The sequence below is a fragment of the Diceros bicornis genome, chromosome 23 (genome assembly GCF_020826845.1).
Source record: "Diceros bicornis minor isolate mBicDic1 chromosome 23, mDicBic1.mat.cur, whole genome shotgun sequence".
In the NCBI taxonomy this organism is placed as follows: domain Eukaryota; kingdom Metazoa; phylum Chordata; class Mammalia; order Perissodactyla; family Rhinocerotidae; genus Diceros; species Diceros bicornis.
Window position 1 is genome coordinate 1,381,097 of NC_080762.1, and position 8,166 is coordinate 1,389,262.

Consider the following 8,166-nt stretch of genomic DNA (forward strand, 5'->3'; position numbering starts at 1 on the left):
TTTTAGATACTCCGGTTTAAAATGAAAAACCCAACAAGAGTAGTCGTCGTCTTCCCTGGTAATGATTCCTCTTCAGCAGAGTCTTGAAGTATTCTGGCAGTAACGTCAGGGAGGGGTTCACTCAGTGACTAGTTCTGAAGTGCGAGAAGATTATACAACGGTTCTGGGTGAGAAAATTAAGTGTTTAAATACATGTAATGTCTCCAATACTGGAATGAAGACAGCCCTGAAATAATTGGTATTCAAATTATTATAAGTTTTAAATCACAAAAGGTACTATAAAATTTTAAATGTTGGGCTAAAATAACACAGTAAAATTTTCTCACGTTATTTTTCTTTTTTCTGTTAGGAGAGTCTGAACTCCTTGCCTTACATCATTTGGATGCTGGGGATGTGGAACAAACTCAGCAACCAAACTAGACCACATATCACGGAGAATGATAAAGATAAAGACATGAACTTAAGATCATTCTGAATCTTAACTGTTTAAGGGTTAAATATGTGTCGCTTGAAGCTTCCATATGTTGTTCAGATTTGTTCCTTCCCTCTAAAACACAGATACCGAGTCCAGACAAGATGACATAAACAGTGTTCTTTGTAGGAGCAGATTTAATATATGATTCTGTGGTGAGTCAAACCCAAGACGAGCGTTAGAAGTACGTTTGTGAATGAACCCCACGGTACGAGGGGTTTTTCAGGGAGAAAAAACTAAAGACACTTCACTTTATTATCTCACACGAGTCTCTAAGACAAAAAGCATTGCGATGGAGCGTTCAGCAGTCTATACGTCTACCCCAAAGTTCAGGATGGCTTTGTTATGTTTACTTCTCTGTCTGATGGCAGATTCTGTCTCCCAGAATCTAAGAGAAAAGTCAAGTTGTGTTGTCCAGGTGGCAATTCCTGTAAGCAAAATTTTAAATAACACTTTCAACAAAAACATATGAACATGGAATACTTTCTGGTTGGTGTAGCTAGATGAAAAACCACGGATTTTTTTATATGGAGAATTTACGACCACAGAGTCAGTGACTATCAGAGAGTGTGGTCAGGGCCCAGCAATGCAGCATTCTCCGCCGGGCTCTGTTAACACAGGAGAATGAAAGCAGAGTCAGTGCCTTTCTTCCCATCGCAACAAAAAGGTGGAGAACACACTGGGCACCATGCAGAGCTTCCCGCTGGCTGTAGTTACCTGGGAGTCTGGAGCCCGTGGCTTGAATAATGTCTCCTCCACAATGGGAACGACAGCAGAAGTGTGGAGAGACGGATGGGGCTTCCTGCAGCTCGGCCTGAGGGTTCAAATCCATTCTTTACTCGAGGAGAAACGATAACAAATGTGTAAATAAACAGTCAGGGATCCTCTGAGGTTCCTTTTGTGGTTCCTCCAGCAGAGGAGCGCTGGCTGCACCGGACCACATTCCAGAGTTAGCTACGTTTCCAAAAGAAGTAGCAAAGAGTAGTTTTTTGTAATTTCACTTGAAAATAAATGTCTGTCTACGAGATTCCTGAAGAAATAGAGTTTAGGCAGTTGGGGCATTGACTAAAGATGCTTTGATGATGAAAAACAAAACCTGTAATATTAGCAGACTTCATACACATGCATAAGTTCTCATTTTAATGACTATAGCTTTTGTCTCCCCAATTCTGGAAAACATTTGCCAAAATAATAAAATTGTAATGTAAGAACTTAAATTTTAATATGAAATACAATACCTATACTAATGTTCATAATTATTTTTTTCTATAAGAAATGCCTAACTCAATATCAGAGACATATCTACTTGATCTTCAGGTGCTTGGCTATTATTTGTCTAGTTTTCCAACATATGAATAAAAACACTTAGACAATACACTTTATAATTGTCTATATTATTTTCTAATAATTTCTAAGCAAATAAAAACTGTAATATTTATCATTCCCATTTTTGAAATCTACATATGTTTCTGTGATTCGGCAGCCACATTTCAAGCAACGCCGGGAGGGAAATACTTTAACTTCTTTAAAATTAACATTTAAGTTATGCAAAGGTGGAGACAAAGAAAATTCCTGCCTCGGACTGGCTGATATTCAGCAGCACTGAGCCACCACCAGAGAGCAGCATCCTCCACTGGGTGTGGGTGGGGAGTGGGGAGAACAGGATGGAGGGTGGTGACTGCATATTTTCAGAGCCTCAAAGACCCGGACTGTTTTCAGAGTTTCCCAATCGAAACTCAGAAGTGCGAGAGCAAGTAAGTTTTTTTCTCCAACTTGAAAAAAAGGAAGAAATTCCAAAGCAGAAATAATAATAACACGTTATAGCATTGACCATGTGCCTGGCACAGATCTAAGCGCTTTAGGTATATTGACTCATTCGGTCCTCTAACAACCCTGTGATGCACACATGTCGTTACCTCCAGTCTTACGGAGGAGGAAACTGAGGCACAGGGAGCTTCAGTCACCTGCTCAAGCCGGGTGGTGAAGCTGGGATTCAGAGGGAAGCGGTGGGTTCCGAGCCTGGGCAGACCTCTCTGCCAGAACCAAGATCTCCCAGAACATGCTCCTCTGCTGGGCCATCAGGCCTCTCTGATAAACTGCAAGGCGGAGCCTAACTTCCTCCTCTCACCCCATCTTCTTAAAAGATACAATCCCATTTTTTCTCATAAGTTCTATAATAATAACCCATCTGTACTTTTTAAAAAAATGCATTCTGTATTTCCTTGAAATTCTCACTATTACAGGCATATCTATCTTATCAAGTCTTGTCAGAGGGAATAATGTCCATCTTAGGCTTTTAGTTTTCAGAAACCTAAATGTGCAAAAAAGTAAATAAAGACTAGATCTTCAGCCAGCACTGAGTAATAAATTGGGTAAATCAACAGCCCATATATGGGGAAAAATGAAGAATACCTACAAAGGAATATATTATTAAATCCTCATCATGATACTGAAAAAAAGGACTACAGAATCACTGATTCCAAGTTAAAATATGGAGAGGACAAATAGAATTGGTTAATCAGAAATATCAACTAAAAACAACTTTAAAAAACAGAATTACAAACTTTATAGAAGAGAGAAGCTGCAAATTAATATGAAATAAATCTGCCCAGTAAACTATTCATTCACTCATTCATTCGCTTGGCAATCATGGAGACTTAGAGGCAGAATTAGTGACCTCCTCACAGATAGAGCCTTGAAATATGAGCAGGATTTTCCTAGAAGAGGCCAAGGGGGGAGCTTCCTAGCAAAGGATCAACAAAGCCAAGCCCAGAGGGGTGGGAGGGCAGGATGTGCTTGGAGAAGGCAAACAGCCCTGCCTGACTGAGGCTTGTGGTCTGTGGAGGAAAGTTCGGGGACGGCCAGGGAGCTGCTCACGGGAGAGGCGATGGGGGCGAAGGCGAGAATGAAAATCTCAGGAAGGGACTCGGCCTTGTCTTGTAAGAAATGGAGCAAATGAGGGTTACAGTCTAAAGCTGGGCTGAAGTGTGTGTCTAGTGTGCAAGGAAAAGGTCAACCTTGGACGTGGTTCCGAGGATTTGTATAAAGGACTGCATAATGCGTTCCTTTAGATTCACATACGCTGCCAGTTGGGAAAGCGGGCTAGCAGTTTACGTGCCTTAATGAGTAGGAGTAACGTGATGAAAAAGTGAGTCGAGACAAGAAAGGAGGGGAAATAAGGAGGGACGTTTAGAGAAGAGCTCGCAGAAGTCGTCTCTAGAACACAAGGGGACGGGATCTAGATCATGACAGGCTGCTGTCTCTGACCAGCAGGAGGATCAAGAGGACCCAGTTATCTAAATCAGACTGTTTTGAACACAGGCACCTGCCCCTCCAGCCTTCTGAGTGCCTACTATGCTCAAGGCACGGGGCCAGGTGCAGGTACCGGGGAGTCAAAGGTGAGAGACGATTCCTGCATCAGGAAGTTCACAGATGTACAGGGACAGGGTCAAGATGACAGTAAAACCAATCATTACACCACAGACGCCACCGTCCAGTGAAGAGCTGTCTGCGTAGTTCTTTGCCATTAGAGAACTAAGAAACGAGCCATTCAGAAGAATGTTCAGATTATTGTTCTCTGGGACTCAGCATCAAGGATGCTCTTCCTTCCCTCTCCGCTTCTAGAAAATTCCATTTATCTCTCAAGTCTCATTTCTCTAATTCTTCCCTCACCCTAGCTCTTGATAATCCCGAGGCTTCTGAGTGGGATCCTGTTTGTGAGGTAGACAGCGTGGAGGCTGAACTGGAGAGCAACACAACCGTAGGCAGGTACCCAGTGTGGTAGATTCATTGTTTGTTCATAATTGTCTATTCCCTCCCTACCCTCGCCACAGTCACCTGTGGGCGTAGTGTGCTTCCTGACCCCAGCGACTTTGAACTGGGCCAGGAGACTCACTCTGGCCAATAGAATCTTACTGAGATGCCATAGGCCACCTCCAAGCAGAAGCTTTCAGTGTTGTGATGTGGCTCTGTCCCCCTTGATCTTCTGCCCTCGGCAGTGAGACTAGTAGACCCCAGATAGGGGCTGCTCCCTCAGCCCGAGTCCCAGAATAAGAAATGTGGAGCCCAGCCAAGCCCAGCCAAGCCCGAGGTCAACCTGCAGTCCTCATGGAGTGTGAGCAAGGGATAAATGTTTATTTTGTTAAACAACTAAGATTTGGGAATTAGTTGTTGAAACAATAATTGTTGACTAATCGATCAGGTAAAATGTTGTGATAATCTAGGTGAGGAATGTTTGTGACATAAATGAGTAGTGACACTGAGTTTGGGAGAGTTGAGAGCTATTTAGGAAGTAAAACCAAAAGGACCTCAGTAATTAATTGGAGGTGAAAGTGAAAAAAATAGAGCAGTGAATCATGAGATCCAGATTTCTGGCTCAGCAACTGGAGAAGGGAAGCAAAGATTTATGTTCAAAATTACAGGTGCACTCTTTATCGAGTGCAGAGAAAATAATGGAGACTAAGTTAGTACTGAAAAATATTTTAATACTCCTGTGCAATTGTAGTTATTAAAGTGAGTATCATCCATCTCTATTAAGCACCTAACAAGTGGAAATAAGCTTAATTTGCATGAAAAGAGGTTATTACACTCAAGAATGACACTTCTGACTAGAAAGGTTGTTAGATATTAGAATGCATTATCCATGGTATTCAAGGAATTTTCTTTTACAGGATATATTTAGTTCCAGATTAGACATGGAATTTTCAAATTAATTACGGAGGAAGATCCTCTCTGGCACTGTGGTTTTACACTGTTCTTTCCTGTTCTTCAGTGACTTTTGTTGAGTTCATTTTACCTCTCTGCGCCTTCCTCTCACCATCTGTGAAACTGGGAAATGGAACTAGATGATTTCAAAGCACCACGAAGCTTGGAAATAGTAACAGACCCCAGTAGCAGCACCACGGGATGTGAGAGGACAAATGGCCTGGGTTCTGGAGGGGACTATGGGTAGTGGAAAGATGCCCTTACATCAGGCTCTTTTATACATGGATGTCGATATTGATAGAGAGGGAGAGAATATGCTCTTTTAAAACCACGGATATATCCTTTTCTTATAAGGAAAAAAACTGGTTAAAATTATTTTTGACATCATTAAAATATGCAAAAAATGGTTGAGGAATGTAATTTCCTGTGCCTTTTTTTTTCTATGAATATAAATTCTACATATTTAATGCCTTAATTCTTGCTCCACATACCAATAGAAGTAAACTGTACATTTGGCCCAGTAACTACACTTTGCCTTGGGGGAAATATTAGCGTGAGGAATACCTACGTATGACTTTAGACCTATCATAAAACGTCATATGTAACACTCACAATTCTTGGGTTTCAAAGTTGAGGGGCTTTTACAGCTGTTTGAATCCTAACACCTGGGTGCTTTAAGTACAATTTAACATTATTAAATGAGATTTTGCTCACAAAATGTCTGGCACACAATAAAATATATATATATATATATATTTGTTTTTTTAAAGGGCCATTAGCGTTTTCATGCCAGGCCTGTGTTGGAGGCTCAGTAACGCAGGTGGTTCCAAGTTTGATCCAAGCTAACTGAAATCATAGCTCACCAATCAGTTAACATTTGTTGGGTGGAAAGTCCTACAGAGTCAGGCAGGACACGATGCAGAAGGGAATGAAGCCAGTGTTGGAAAACAGACTGTGCCGTATGAGACCAAAGAGGAAGCCGGATTGCAAAATAAAGAAAACAAGGGGCTTCTGTTCACAGGTTCCTCAAATCCTAAAAATAAATACAAATATGCTGACTCTTAACCTATCCGTTGAAGAAAAAGTAATAGGTAGTCTTAAAATACAGTGGGAACCAGTCAAAAACACCTGTCATCATGAGTCATGAAATAATTACTTACACTATCGGCCCAACGTTCTTTATGCCCTCATGGCTAGTGGAAAGTTGCACAGAGGATTGCTGCCAGACTCAGTCGGGGACAATTTTTTTGAAATGAAAATTGTCCAGTAGGTAATTTTTCACATAGATACTCAATAAAAATGTATTGGGTGATAGATTATTAGAGTTAAAACGCTCAAGTTGGTGAAGGAGAACTAACTCTTGTTTTATGTGTTTGGCCCAACACGTCCAGCGTGGGGGAAGCGGCGTGAGGACCGCCTGCCAGAGGCTCCATGTTGGTAATTGTTCCCAAGCAAATTAGCAGCTTTTAGTGAGGGAGGAAAAACAACAAACAATGGTTATTTCAGGTCTTATTCTCAGGACTAGGATAGGAAATACTGGTCTTAGTTTATGCACCAATAATATAAATATACAATAATACAATATTATATATAATAATTATAATATAATAATCTTATGGTGCATCCATGTGGCAGACACTGTTCTAAGCACAATTATGTGTGTGTGTATACTCAGTTAATTCTCACACAAACCCTATGAGGTAGGCACTATTATCCCCATCTTTCAGATAAGGAACCTGAGGCATAGAAAGTTTAAGTGACTTGCTTAAGAGTACGCAGCTAGTGATGGAGCCAGAATTCAAATGCTGCAGTTTGTCTCCATGATCCATGCTCTGATCCAAAATATGATGCTGCCCCTGACAAACTGACCCATGTTTACTTCGTCCCTGTCTGCCTCGTAAGACTGGAATTTCTCCCAAGGAAAAGTGGAGCAACTCAAGCCACGTCTCATAAATTCCAGTGCTGAGTATTCTCTTTGGTGTGCTTAACGTGACTGTTAATGGTAGAGGGAGATCTGCTTTAACAGCTCTCCAGCCCAAGCTCAATTCAATCTACCCTTTCACCTCATAATATGAAAAACAAAATGGCAAATTTACGTGTATCTTAATGGTCACCATATTTATTTATCTGATCATTTAAACTTTGAATGGAAGTGGATGAAAAATTGAGTCCAAAAGGAATCCGGACATAGACTATCATTAGACCTTTAGCTTATGTCCTTATGTTTTTCAACTTTTATATACTCTAAATAAAATTATAGTCCCCCTGGGTAATCATTTCCATGGGCAGTGATTTTCTGAGTGATTTGAGTGATAAAAACTTGTCGGGTTTATTATCAATACACATCAAGCAGTAGAGAAACCATTGGATCCACTCTCATCTGGACTACGCCTTGCTTCAAGTGTTAGTTAAAGACACCCTTATGGGGCCAGCTCGGTGGCGTAGTGGTTAAGTTCACACACTCTTCTTCGGTAGCCGGGGATTCACTGGTTCCGATCCTGGGTGTGGACCTGCTCACCGCTCATCAAGCCATGCTGAGGCGGCATCCCACATACGGCAACTGGAAGGATGTACAACTATGACATACAACTATCTACTGGGGCTTTGGGGAGAAAAAAGGAGGAAGATTGGTAAAAGATGTTAGCTCAGCGCCAATCTTCCTCAAAAAAAAAAAGACACCCTATGTTGATCCTGTGACAGTTCGGGGCCCTGGCCCAGTATCCTTCCTCCCAAGAACTGCAAAGGGTCTGGGATTTTACCCTACACGAAGCTAACAGTTTAGGCTGCTGCCCTTTCATGGATGAGGGCAGAAGACATGAGACTCTGGACTAGAGACACAGCACTCTATTACTCCCAGCACAACAGGCAACACGGATTTTCATGTTCACATCAGCCCCCTATTCCCCTGAGTCTCGCTGGGGAGAGAAGGTGGGCCTCAGTGCGTGCTGCACATAGAATGGGTCTGAATTACAGCTGAAGGATCCCAAGCT